This window comes from Sorex fumeus, unplaced genomic scaffold (assembly GCF_029834395.1).
Source record: "Sorex fumeus unplaced genomic scaffold, SorFum_2.1 ptg000131l, whole genome shotgun sequence".
Taxonomy (NCBI): Eukaryota; Metazoa; Chordata; class Mammalia; order Eulipotyphla; family Soricidae; genus Sorex; species Sorex fumeus.
In genome coordinates, this window is record NW_026606188.1 from 7,051,140 (window position 1) to 7,066,404 (window position 15,265).

Sequence of the window (15,265 nt, forward strand, 5' to 3'; positions counted from 1 at the left end):
TAGAACTCATTTTCTATATCTTATTTAACATTACTTAAGAACTTTTTCTGAAAAGACCTTATCCTTAATCTCTGTTGAATTATTTTTAGTTCAATATGTATCTAAATAATTCCTTCAGTTTCTAAAAACATATTTCTTTTGCCCTTACTGTATCTACTTTTTGACATTTTATATTTCATATTTTTATGTGTGTCCATTTAAACATTTTCCACACTCCCAATCAATTATATGGATCATTATTTTATTTATCATTGTCTTATTTATCACTGTTTTAATTTAGAGGTAAACATTCTGAATGGAGCATACTTTTTAAATTACTGCCTTCAGAAAGTCTTCGACAGGAAGGCTTAGTAAAGAAAAGCTTATGCTTCAAATGTATCTCAGTATTCTGTGGAAATTTTTCAAAACATTTGCAAGTGAATTTTTTCTATTTCACTTGTGAAAGAATTTCTGTGCATATATATTTAATTGAAATAATCATATTAATAAATCAATGAAATAAAGTATTCTTCAGTGAATTTTTCAAATTATTCTGGGTTTTTGTTTTATTTAATTTTGCAACAATAATATACGCAGCGATAATATACGTCAGTGATCTTGTCAGATTATACACACAGGAGTTTGAGAAAAGATAATTGTGAAACAAATACAAGTAAGAGATTCACAACTGATATATTCCACAAATCGTTTCGTACTTTTCCTTTTCTTCTTGCGAATATCTGAAATCTTTTCTAGCTGAGCCATTGGGGAATTTAAGACCAGGATGTTTAGACAAGCATCTTTGGAATTATGACTCTGTTTTCTCATTGTGGCAGGTGTGTAGCATATTATTTTGGCTCACAGACAGAATATTAATGCATGCAGGAAGTATGCCACTTTATCTGTCTCAGTCATTAGTTCTACTGACTCCACCAAATTGGGAGATCCAGGCACAATCACGGAGCGCACACACACCTGTTTAATATTTTACAACACAGTCTAGGTGGTCATTCGGAACACATCTCTAATTTCCTGGGTCATTGTCAACTTGGCAGATTTTCCATACATGCTTGCCTTCCCACTTGTCTCCCTCACAGACGTTTTTCCTGAGTCTGTTGTGTCCTTCTGTTGCCCCATTAGCGAGCAATGATTCAGTGGTGAATCCCTGTTGTCTCCAGTGAAACTTCAAAACACTGAACTGGCACTACTCCGAAGTTCCAGAATTGACTGCTTTATTTTATTTTTTCCTCCAAGAAGAATCAAGTAGATATATGTCAAACTTAGGCTTACCGAGGAGGGAAAGCTAAGTAGACTGCTCCACAGTTAAACACAAAAATCTTCCATAACGTGTCCCAAGTCTCTGAGCCGGCGATAAGGCAGGCTGATTTATTTTGAAATGTTTGTTTTGCTCAGATCTCCTTACACCATATGAGACTGCCCCAACTGTCTTTCCATATGATGTGTAGAGGAACCTGGAGTCCAGGGAACATACTACAGATATCAGCCCTTACTATTATTATTAGCAGCAAAAACAATTGCAACCATGACCACCAGAACCAGCAATGTTTCTTCCATTTTTAATATGTCCTCAATTCATTTCCTGTTAGGCTGCACATTTGTTCAGAGAATACCACTAAAATATTCTCAGCTCATTTTCTGATATTCTTCTTGTTATTATGCTGTCCTTTCACAGATGTGGCCCTGGATATTTTTTTGAAAAATATAGTTGACTTGTAATTTGCTTTCTTTCTCTCTTGTTCTCAAAGTTGAAGTATTTTAGCAGTTTAAGGAAATGTTTCAGAGTTTCATTTAGGTTTTTTGTTTTGTTTTTCAGATTAAGACAATATGTTACTGTAGTATTCATCATTTAAGAAGATGGTGTGTTTTTCTCGTGTAAGCCTCAATTTCCACTCATTATTAGAGAACCGAATTCTAAATCAAAGATTGTGCAGAGGAGATGTGCAGCCAGAATAAAACATTTCCAAAAGAGCCCAAATAATGGTCCTGAATAAAAGAATCTGAAATGTTACTGAATTATAATTGGGAAAAATTCAAGTGGGTGTACTCAGTTGCATGTGTACTAAAATGAGGTTAGTTATTATTATTCTTAGTGCTATTTCACATTCAGAGGGCCCCAATTGTATTTTTAGTTAGAAATTCGACATAAGAAGAGGATAAGTGATCTCCTATCTAAATTGTTCACATGGAGATTCTCCTATAATCATTCTCTGTGCAGAGAGCATTTATAAACAACCCAAGAATATGTGGGCTGTGAATGCTGAAAAATAACCCAACTCAAAGCATAATAAAACTATTAGTTCAGACAATAGTGACCTTTGAAAATATCAGTTGAAGCTTCTTTTTTTTCTTATCGAAATTCTTCATGGCTGGACATTGAGAAGTTAGCAAATACATTTGTTGGATTCACATTTCCTGAAATATTGGCAAAGGAAGTTAAAGCAGTTTGAGAAGGCCTTAAGATTAGGGTCAGTTATTATGTCGGATAACATAGGTTTGTCCTTTCTCCTCCATTTCTCCCTTGCTTCAAGGAGATTACACCCATCATGGTGCTCCCAAGGCACTCCCATTCCTCTGTTTTTATTTTTAACTTCTCCTCTGTGCTCTGCTTCCCTTATCTGCTAATCACCTATATCTCCAAATGAGACCTTGTGACTTGTAAGTTCAGATCCTTCTAAGGACTCTGGATTTTGTATTTGTAAGTGAAATAGTGATTTGTTTTTTTCCCTTCTATCCTTTGCATAGCTTGCTTTAGAGCAATGCCCTTTTCATATATACACAAGAAGACCATTAATGCTATGCTTTTGTAATTTGAAAGTTAATTGACTCTGAGTTTTATTTATTCCTGGGTATCTTTTATATTTACTCGACTAAAGCCTCAGTTGCCCTTAGTTCATGTACCCTGAAAACAGGGTCCCAAGGAAGGGACTCGATGGACCCAGGGCAAGCAGTATGCTTCCCTGGCATCAAAACTGGACAGGTCAAGTGCCATAATAAGTTAAGAGCATGGTTGTGGACAAATTCTATCATGACCCAAAGAGAAGTGACTGGACAAAGACCCTACTAGGATTAGGAAGGACTAATCTGACCTGAGGACTGTAGTCTGGGATCTATTGCAAGATGTTCCCAGGAGAGTCACCCTTCAAGCTTAATACATCTCTTACTGTGTTCATACAAAATGACTAGAAAGATTAAGAGGTAAATTAAGGTGACTATTTAAATGGTTATGGACTAATGAAAAGAGGAATATGGCCTTAGATGAAATTCCACCCTTGAGAGGATCTTCTAGCAATAGGAGAGCTTTGTCTTAGAAGTGCTTTCTTCAGAAGGAAGTCTTTCATATATTGATTGTCCTAGTCTTGGGTGTAATTGCTACCCCCAACCTGGAAGGTTGAACTCTTGACTAAGGCTGCAAGACTGGTCACAGGGAGACTAGCATGGGGAAAGTAGGAGACAGGAATGTGGGGCAGTGTGAGACTGGAATCGGGCGCTCAGTGAGATTGAAATTGGCGTGCGGGGAGAATGGAATAAATGTCGGGACAGAGATTGGAATAAACAGTGCCTGATCACCCACTAGCCCTGTTTCCTCCTTCATGTGTCTGTTGACTGAGGCCACAGGCCAACATGGGGAAACGGCTCATGGCCACCGAATTCATGTGACAAGTGCCCACACAAACTTTGAAAACACATTTTGATAACCACAATTTCACATTTCTCTCATAAATAATGCAATGTCTTTTACTCTATATTATCAACAATGTACCAAATGGTATAGATTAATGCTGAGAAACTATTTCTGATACTTAATTGTAAAAAACTACAAATGGGTAGGTGAAACAATACAGAAGTGTAATCATTTGCCTTCCATGAAGATGCTCTTAATTTGATTCCTGGCACTACATACAGTCTCATGCTAAGGTCATTGCCTTGTTTGAGTTCCATCCAGTTTGATCCCAAGACCTTCTAGGAGTGATCCTAGAGTATAGAGCCAGGAGTAAACCCTGTGACTCAAAAGCCAAACAAAAAATGATAGAAATATTCCTAAAGTAATGAATTTTATAGTTCAAAGAATATTAAAAATAAGTGCAGTGCTATGATAATTAAATGTAATATGGAATTGAGAAAGGTAGATAGAAATATAATAGGATCTTTACAAATGAATACATATTTTTATGTGTGAATTTCTATGCCAGTTACTATATACATGCAAAGATTAAAAATGGTTGTATTATCGAATAAGAAAATATGCATCCAAAAAATTGTACATGTGGGGACACTTTTAATTCCTTTCTAAGAAGTGTATATTTCATCTCGAGTCATTAGGGAGCTTTTGAAAAATTTTGAGCGGGTGAGTAACATGCCCAGATTTGCATTTTATGAAGATTAACCTGATGGCATTTTCAGGATTGATTAGCGTGAAGACTGTATTGTGACAGAACAGATTGTGGTAATGCAACTCTGAAATATGGTAGTGGCAATGAGAATAGAAAGGAAGAAATTGATTTGAAAGACCCATGACAGTGGAACCAGGTGACTTGATTATTAAATATGGGACTTGAAGTAGAGAGACATCACACAAAAGGCCTATGGTTTTGAGTCTAGATGGGAAATAAAGGATGGAAGAGAACAACTTCCTTGACATTCATTGGTTTATAATACCTCCTGAATGCTGTTAATCATGTATTCAATTGCATTCTAAATATCTTGTGTTCAAGTCCATGTACTGCACTTACTAAGTATACCATGTCATCTTGGAATGTATTTTTGCCTGTGTCTCATTGTCAACTGTAGGTACTTTATTTCTAGAAAGTATAGTGTTGGACAGAGACTGCACTGCTCTCATCCGGGATCTGGATTTTATAGTCTCTGAGTCTTGGCCGCTGATGGGATTACACGGCGCCAGGGGGCCAGGTGGTGGGTGTGACCCCCGCCTACTGGAATTTGGAGGATCTGGGTGGAAGATGCTCGACTCCAATTCGAGTAGGCTTGGAGGTCTCGGCCCCGGAACCCGCGTGGCTTTGTCCCTCTGCCAGTACCTTCAGGTGTGCGGAGAGTGGTCTCAGCATGGTGGTGGCTGGTCCTGGAGGTCTCCGGCTGCCGTAGCCCTGGCCGGGGCGGGGAGGAAAGCTCAACCCGCTCCCCTCCAAGGGACTCCGGGAAGGAACACCGAAGCGCGGGGGCAGAGACTGCACTGCTCTCGTCCGGGATCTGGATTTTATAGTCTCTGAGTCTTGGCCGCTGATGGGATTACACGGCGCCAGGGGGCCAGGTGGTGGGTGTGACCCCCGCCTACTGGAATTTGGAGGATCTGGTTGGAAGATGCTTCGGTGTTCCTTCCCGGAGTCCCTTGGAGGGGAGCGGGTTGAGCTTTCGTCCCCGCCCCGGCCAGGGCTACGGCAGCCGGAGACCTCCAGGACCAGCCACCACCATGCTGAGACCACTCTCCGCACACCTGAAGGTACTGGCAGAGGGACAAAGCCACGCGGGTTCCGGGGCCGAGACCTCCAAGCCTACTCGAATTGGAGTCGAGCATCTTCCACCCAGATCCTCCAAATTCCAGTAGGCGGGGGTCACACCCACCACCTGGCCCCCTGGCGCCGTGTAATCCCATCAGCGGCCAAGACTCAGAGACTATAAAATCCAGATCCCGGACGAGAGCAGTGCAGTCTCTGCCCCCGCGCTTCGGTGTTCCTTCCCGGAGTCCCTTGGAGGGGAGCGGGTTGAGCTTTCCTCCCCGCCCCGGCCAGGGCTACGGCAGCCGGAGACCTCCAGGACCAGCCACCACCATGCTGAGACCACTCTCCGCACACCTGAAGGTACTGGCAGAGGGACAAAGCCACGCGGGTTCCGGGGCCGAGACCTCCAAGCCTACTCGAATTGGAGTCGAGCATCTTCCACCCAGATCCTCCAAATTCCAGTAGGCGGGGGTCACACCCACCACCTGGCCCCCTGGCGCCGTGTAATCCCATCAGCGGCCAAGACTCAGAGACTATAAAATCCAGATCCCAGAACCGCGCGGCCGCGAATGCCGCGACATCTTATTATCTCATTCCTACTTTGGACAAACTTGCAGGCTGTCGAATGTAGCCTGCCCACAGGGCAGAGTCTGGCAAACTCCCCGTGGCCTACCAAATATGCCAAATACCAGTAACAATGATGGATCTCATTCTCCTAAAGAGCCCTGAATATAATCTCAGGGCTAGGATGAAAGAGACGTTACTGGGGCCTGCTCGAGGCAATCGACGATTAACGGGATGATGAAATGAAATGAAAAATAATGTTGGACAGATATAGAAAAAGAAATTAAAAAATGCAATAAAATGCTTAAATACACATAAAACTTTAAAAAATTTCAATTAATATTCTAATATAAACCTGCCTTCAGAATAAATCAGAATAACTTGAGTTAAAATATGAATTAAAATTTCCCACTGGAGCCAAACTTCTAGGTACACACACACACTCACACACACACATAGCTTTTCACTGAAATAATTTGTAATTATTTAAGAAATGATTTTGAAATGTTTTAATCTGCTGAAACACTTTGTCTTAGATGATTTGTATTATGTAATATGCAATTCTCTTTTAAAAATACATATTTTAAGTTTTAATAGTGAAATACCATGAGATACAGTTGTAGCAACTATTGCCCGATCTGCGTATTATCTGTCATCTACAAGTTGTTCACTCTAGTCATCCTAAATAGGATTGGCAGAACACTAGATGAAGGACAACCATGCGAGCAAGCCGGGTTCCGCAAAGGATTCAGCACCATCGACCATATCCACATGATAACCAAGCTCATTGAGGTTTCTCGGGAATTCAAGATGCCGCTCAGTTTAACGTTCATTGATTTAAAGAAGGCCTTTGATTCTGTTGAGACGGAAGCGGTCATTGAAGCCCTAGCCAATCAGGGCATTCAAGCCCAATACATCAGGATCCTCCGTGAGCTGTATTGCGGATTCACTACCAGGATCTCACAATTCTACAAAGAAGTGATCGTTGATGTCAAGAGAGGGGTGCGGCAGGGTGATACCATTTCACCGAAACTCTTCCTTGCCACCCTCGAGAACATCATGCGACGACTGGAATGGGAAGGAATGGGAGTGAAGATAGATGGTCGGCAACTATACCACCTCCGCTTTGCTGATGACATTGTTTTAATAACACCAAACATCAGCCAAGCCACACAAATGCTGGCCGACTTTGACCATGAGTGTGGAAAGGTAGGACTACAGCTGAATCTTACGAAGAGAATGTTTATGAGAAACAGCCTCGTTCCTGATGCCCCATTCGCTCTTAACGGAACGACCATCTCCGAATGCAACAGCTATGTGTACCTAGGTCGAGAATTCAACATGACAAATGACCTGGCACCCGAGTTGCGCAGGAGGAAGAGAACAGCTTGGAACGCCTTCAAGAACGTGGAAGAAATAGCTAAGAGGACGAAGAACCTCCGGCTCTGGGCATATCTCTTTGATTCCACTGTTCTTCCTGCATTAACATATGCCTCAGAGACCTGGGCCCTACGCAAACAAGATGAGAACGCTATTCAGGTCTCCCAAAGAAGAATAGAAAGAGCTATGCTTGGAATATCACGTTTCAATCAAGTGAGAGAAAAAATCCGGAGTTCCGACATCCATCGACAATCAAGGATCAGGGATGCTGTCTCATTTGCCAAGGTGTCAAAAATCAGATGGGCTGGTCACGTAATGAGATTTAAAGACGACCGCTGGACTAGAGCTGTTACCAACTGGATTCCAAGGGATGTCAAAAGGCCGCGTGACCGCCCACCTACCAGATGGTCAGAATTCTTCATCAAGATCATGAACGATCAGTTTGATGCTCTTCATGTTCCCAGAGAGAACAGATGCCATTGGGCTACACTAGCACGCGACAGGGACAAATGGAGACGTTACTGGCACCCGCTCAAGCAAACCGATGACAAACGGGAAATTAAGTGATTAAGTGATTCAAGTGACAGTTGTAGACTTACAAATTTTTGTGCTTGGGTTTCAGTTATGCAATGATTAAGTACCCATCCCTCCATCAGTGCCCATTCTCCACCTCCAATGCTCCCAGCATCCCTCCCACCCCCATCAACCCCCCCCCCCCCCCCGTTCCACCCTGCCTCTATGGAAGGGCATTTCCTTTTGTTCTCTCTCTCCTTTTGGGTGCTGTGGTTTGCAAAAGAGGCATTGCGTGGCAATCATGTTTGGTCTATAGTCTACTTTCAGCTTGCATCTCTCATTCTGGGAAGTTCCTTCCAACACCCTTTACTTCGTGCTACCCTCTCTATTTGAGCTGCCTTTTCCCCCAACATGTGCAGCTGACCTCCCAGCCATGAAGTGAACTTCCTGGTACTTATCTTGGCTATTCTTGGGTTTTAGTCTCCTTATTTTGTTACTTTATATTCCCCAGATAGATGCAATCTTTCTATGCCTGTCCCTTTCCTTCTGACTCATTTCACTTAGCATGATACTTTCCATGTAGTACCACTTGAATGTAAATTTCATGACTTCATCTTTTCTAACAGCTGCATAGTACTCCATTGTGTAGATGTACCAAAGTTTCTTTAAGCAGTCATCTGTTCTTGGAACTCGGATTTTTGCTATTGTGAACAGTGCAGCGATGAACATAGAAGTGCAGATGTCATTTCGACTGTACTTTTTTGCCTCTCCGGGATATATTCCAAGAAGTCATATTGCTGAGTCAAATGGGAGCTCAATTTCTAATTTTTTGAGAATCATTCATACTGTTTTCCAAAAAGGGCTGAACCAGTCGGCATTTCCACCAGCAAGGAAGGATGGTCCCTTTCTCGCCACATCCACGTCAACACAGGTTGCTTTTGTTGTTTTGAATGTGGGCCAGTCTCTGTGGTGTGAAATGATATCTCATTGTTGTTTTGTTCTGCATCTCCCTGATGATTAGTGATGCAGAGAATTTTCTCATGTGCCTTTTAACCATTCATATTTCTTCTTTGGGAAAGTTTCTGTTCATTTCATCACCCCATTTTTTGATGGGGTTAGATGTTTTCTTCTTGTAGAGTTCAACCAGTGCTTTGTATATCCTTGATATCAACCTTTTATCAGATGGGTATTGGGTAAATATCCTTTCCTATTTTGTAGATTGTCTTTGTTTTCTGGTTACTGTATCTTTTGAGATGAAGAAGCTTCTTAATTTAAGATAGTCCCATTTGTTTTTCTCTGTTTCTATTTGGTTGTTCAGCGGAGTGTCATCTTTGAAGATACCATTAGCCTCAATATCATGGAGGGTTTTGCCGACCTTATCTTCAGTGCATCTTATGGATTTTGGCCATATTTTTGAGTTGCCATGATTTACCTACTATGAATAGTTTCCATGCATACAATGTTCCAACACCATACTCTTTCCCAGAGTGCATACTTTCCTCCACCATTATCACAGTGTCCCCTCACTCCCCTCCCCATCTCACTACTGTCAGATGCTCAATTCTATACACCAGTTTCTATTTTGTGTTTCATCCACATAGTGAAAAATTGCATGATTTTGTTTTATAACAATACTTTTCCAATGCGTATATATACCATATTGTCTTTGTACAGCCATTTGGTTTTGAACACCTGCAAATTGAGGTGATAAAGCTTAAATCTTCTGTGAAATATCAGCTGGAACAGGCAATGTATAGTCTTTTACTCAGTATTGCTGAGGATTTGCTATCATCTGCGTGGTGAAGATGTAAAGTTGTCAGAATAAGACAAACCTACTTTTAAGAACTGACTTCACCATTAATTAATTCAGAAGACCTGACAACTTACTATATTCCCTTAACTTCAGCTTTATTGTAGCATTTACTTCACAGGGTTGTATCAGACAATTAGTTATGCAAATATGGTCATCTCTTGCTTTGTACATTATCATAGTCAGAAAAAAAACAACTATCTGTTGGTTCTGTAAATTTTGGGCTGGAGCAATATCACAGCTGGTGGGGCATTTGCTTTGCATGTGATCGACCCAGGTTTGATTCCTCCATCCCTCTTGGATAGCCCGGTAAGCTACCAAGAGTATCTCACTCACATGGCAGAGCCTGGCAAGCTCATATCATATTTGATATGCCAAAGCCAATAACAACAAGTCTCAAAATGAAGATGTTACTGGCGCCCGCTCGAACAAATTGATGAACAAAGGGAGGAGAGTGCCACAACACCAGTGTTGTAAATGTTATTTTAAAAGTTACTATATATTTTTTCTTTTGTTGAGAGAACATGTCTTGTATTTTTTTTAGAAGTACAAATTTACACCTTCCAAAATATATATCACTACCCCACACCACATCACCATAGTACCAATTATTCTTCTACCATTGTCCACTGGACCCTTTACACCTCGGGGCTACTATTTCTTTTCATTTTGATTTTTGGACCACACCTTGTGGTAGTTGGAGGTTATTGCTAGATCAGTCAGTCGTAGATTGATTCCTGGGATCTAGTTCCACCTTCCTGCATGGTAAACATGCAGTCAGCTCTTCAAGCGATCTTGCTGGCTTGACCCACTCTGGCCTCACATTCTAGTCTGTCCCAGGGTTGATTTTCCAGTATTTTTACATGTTTCCTTTCCTTATTTCTTTATACCTGACATACAGGTGGAATCACCTAGTCTTTTTTTTGTCTCTGTTTTATGTTACTTAGCATGACCTCTTCCAGTTCCATTCACATTATTACAATAGGCAACATTCCTTCTTTTCTTTTCAGCTATGTAGCATTCCTCTGTGTATAGCACAATTTATTTGTCCACTCAATGAGTTGGGAGATTACAGTATTTTCAACAACTATTTGGAAACAACTGGGATATTTAAGTGGAACTACAATGAACATAAGTGTGCATATGTCTTTTCAAATCATTTTTCTTTCAAATCACCTAGACATCTCAGAATGAAACTGATGAAGAGAGAATATAACAGTTTTTAAAAATATTTTGAGAAATTCTTACATTATTTTACATGGAGGTTGAATCATTTTACATTTACACAAAGTATGTATGAGTCTTCTTTTACTTCATAATTCCATTAAACTTCTTATTTCTAGAATATCTGATACAGACGATTTTATTTAGTATATGGTGATATCTTATTGTCATTTTGATTTTCAATGTATTGGTAATAAGTGATAATGAACATTTTTCTCATGCACCTTTGTTATTTATATGGCTGTTTAGTATTTTTAATTTCTTCTCCCTTTGTGTTCATGGGGCTGTTTATTTTCTTTTGGGTTTTTGAGATTTTTATGCATCTTGGATACAAACCCTTTATCAAATATGGGATGAGTGAATATTCCATTTGGCAAGATTTCTTTGTTTTTAATTATAGTTTATTTTTCTGTGCAGATGTTTTTCAGATTAATGTAATCCTGTTTAATTATTTTTGCTGTTGTTTTTCTTGCTTTTGGAGTTGAATACCTAAAAACAGCATAGAAGCAAATAACATGAAGTGTATAATTTGTATTTTCTTCTGTATATTCTATGAGTTTGGGTCTCTGATCCATATCTTCATTGATTTTGATCTATTTAATGTCCTTATTTTCATTCTTTTGCATGGGGCTCTCTATTTTTCCTGGCACCATTTGTGTTTTCCTTAATTTTTAATTGAATCATTGTGAATTACAAAGTTACAAAAATTATTTTTGTTTGAGTTTCAGGATATGACGTTCCAATACCAGTCCCTTCAATAAATTGTTCTCTCCACCAATCTCCCCAGTTTTCTTCTGTCCCACTTTTTTTCTTTGAATTCTCCCCACCCCTTTTTAGGTATTGTGACTTGCCATATTACTGACATGCATATCAATTTACCTCCTTTCAACACACAGTCCTCCAGAATGAGCAGTTCACTCTCTCATTGTTGCAGTGATTCTTTCCATAATCTACACCCTGCCCTCCACCCCAGTGGCAAGCTTCCTATAAAAAAAACATTTCTCCTTCTCTTAGATTTTATTGCCTTTCAACATTAAGTCTTTCCCCTACTATGTTTCTTTATATTGCTCATATGAATGAGATTCTTTCTCCCTCTCCTTCTGACTTACTTTACTCAGCATAATACTTTCTAGGTACATTCGTATTTCACCAAATTGCAAGACTTTATCTTTTTTACAGCAGAGTAGTATTCTGTTGTGTATATGTACCATAGCTTATTTTTTAAAAAATTTTATTGAATGACTGTGAGATAGACTCTTACAAATCTTTTCATGATTAGATTTAAGTCTTACAGTATTCTAACACTCATCCCTCAGCCAGTGTACATTCTTCCCACAAGCAGTGTCCCAAGGTTCCCTCCCATCATCCCCCACCCCCACCCCCTGCCTGCCTTTATCCAGGTGCTTTTATTCTCTCTCTTTTTTCTCTCTCTCACTCTCCCTCATCCTTCTCTCCCTCTCTCTCTCCCCCTCTCTTCTCCCTCCTCCCTCCCTCTCCTCTCTTCTCTCTTCTCTCTCTCTCTCTCTCTCTCTCTCTCTCTCTCTCTCTCTCTCTCCCTCTCTCCCTTTGTCCCTCCCCTGCTCCTATCCTTTTGGGCATTGTGGTTTGCAATATTGACACTGAAAGGTTACCAAGAAAATACCTTTAACTACCTTAAACACTCGGATCTGGTCCAGCATCATCATTCCCAGATATTATTGTCATACTGGTCTCTTCTTTTTCCCATCATCTGTGCTTGGTCAATCCTGTTGCTTCCACATTTTAGTTATAACAGTGGTTGAGGGTCTCAGTGACCAATCACTTAGTGCTTGTTGTTTATTTGATGATTGCCAGTCACCTTTTTTTTTTAAGGTAGGAGTATTGCCATTTATTCAGCCATTTATTAGACTGATTGAATTGGGCATGAACTCCACCTTACTTTTTCTTTTCCATTTTATAAATTTATTTATTGAATCACCATGAGAGCAGTTTCAAAGCTTTTGGGTTTAAGTCTCAGTCATACATTGATGAAACACCCGTCCCTTCACCAGTGCCAATTTTCCACCACCAAAAATCCCAGTATACTCCCATCCCACACCCTACCCCTATCTTTGGGGCAGATGATTTCCACATTACTCTCTCTCTACTTTGATTACATTCAATATATTGACACCACACCCACCATTATTATTTGGGATTTTACCCTACCACTCAGATTTGCCAAAAAGGCAACCATAGACAATTTGTTTTCTATTGCTGATTATGAATAACATATGATGTCACGTGGCCACATGAATTTGGAATTAAAAATTTTTTTACAACGAAACAGCCAATTTTATTTAAATTTCCAAAATTATATTCAATATGCTAGTTTTTTTTAATGTCATCCTTTATATAATGGTTTCATTAGTTCATCTTTCTTTTTTTCAGTTTTTTTTTCATCCCCTTCTTTACAGGTCTTCAGTAAAAGCCAGAATCTTGAGTAGCCCAGTTTGGAGCTTCTGATCTACTATTCTGATTAAGTTTCTTCTCAATATTCATGGCCAACATTTGGCTTCTAAATGAGAGGCTTTTAGTTTTTTCAATCACTTGCTGATAGGGTGACACAGCATTGTTACCCATAACCACATGACCCAACTTAGAATCAATTCTTCGCATCCAGTCTTGCATTTCTAATCAAATTTACAATCCATCTTTCAGCTTCTTCTGGAGTCATATTCAGTTTATCTGCCAACATATTAATACTAATACACTGATGGATGCGACAAAACGTCTCAAATATGAAGAGATGAGCGTTTTCTATGAAATCCTCGAGACAAGCCACCAAGAAGAAGTCATTTACAAGCACTGATTCACATTCTCTCAGCTTTTTCTGAGCCCCATCAAAGTCAAAGTTAACATATAGGCATTCAACAAATTCGGTAATTGGGTCCTTGTATGTATAAGACTCCTGTTGAATAACTTTGACCAGATCTTTTAGCACCTGCCGTCGTCTCCGAACATCCTTGTTTGTTATCACTGCTGTAGTCAAATAGCGGAGAATATGTGGACACATTGTCTGAATTGCATTAAGATACTGTGGCTGGTAAAGGAAAAGATCAATAATGTTATCACGCCCTTTGGGGTGGTTGAAGAAAACAAAGAGACCAGTGAATGAGTCATGTTCGCTGCTGCAGAGACTGGAGTGGAGAACTCACAGAATTATTATCTATGGTTTCTTTCAACCGGGTAAGGTCTTCCATGGCTGCATCCCAATTCTGCATTAAGATTTCAGAAGCCAGTTTCCCCCAGAGTGAACTCAAAGCATTTCTATCTGTTGCTGGAACCAAGACTCTAAAGAAGTAAAGATATTCTGCTGCTCCAGAGTAATTTCCACATTCATACTGGAACTTTGCATACCTGTAGAGTGTATCTAAGTATTCTTGCCTAAAACCATGTTTATCTGCCAGGTAGTCAAAGAGCATCCGACCGTCCCTGGTTGACTGCATTTGTCTTGTAGTTTCCAGGTCTTCAAACATCTTCACGATTGGTTCTGTTTCTGCCTGAAGTTGCTTCAGTTGTGCAACAACTGTGGTCCTTTTTTCTCTCAAAGCATGAGGAATATCATCAGAATAAAGGTTTTTGTACACATCTATAGCAAAGTCTACCATGTTGGTATCACTAAGAAGATCCAATTTGCCTTGTAGTAATTCCTTTTCATTATATATCTCTTTCACGGAGAGAAACTCGAGCAACGGAAAGACTAGATGCCTATCCAAAAAGTGCGCGATGCGAGTAGTCAAGTCGTACTCCGCCATCTTGCCAGGGAAAGGCGGAATTAAAAATTTTAACAATTAAATTTGGAGGACTTTCTGCAAAAACCTGCTGGGTTCCGAGATTTGTTCCTGAGTCTCTGGGATTATGGCCATTAAGCAACTTGACCAGGAGCCAGAGAGGCAATTCGTGGGTGGCGACTCAAGGTCTCCTTGAGGCAGGGAGGAAAGGTCTGGTTTAACCCCCATCCCATGAGGCCCCGCATGTCTCCTCATTGTGGGCCCAAACCTGACTGTCCAATGACCTCTGGAGGATTGTGGCCACCAAGCTGCTAGGGGGAACAGGTCAAGGCACAAAACCTATTCCCACCTGGGGTCCCCCGGCGCCAGTTACCTACTGCAGGGACTGGACGCATTTCTGCCAAAAGCCGCTGGGTTCTGTGATTTGTTTCTGAGTCTCTGGGATCATGACTGTTAAGTAGTTTGATCAGGAACCAGAGAGGGCTTGCCTCCAATTTTATAGCTGAGCCTGAAGTGGTTTTTGGGTGTGTCTCCCACATACCTAACTTTTGGACATTTACTTTCTTGGT

At 40.4% G+C, this 15,265-nt stretch overlaps 1 pseudogene; it reads right to left on the reverse strand.

Moving 5' to 3' along the window:
• Positions 1-13,292: 13,292 nt before the first annotated feature.
• On the reverse strand, positions 13,293-14,729 carry LOC130046136 (eukaryotic translation initiation factor 3 subunit E-like; annotated as a pseudogene).
• Positions 14,730-15,265: the final 536 nt, after the last annotated feature.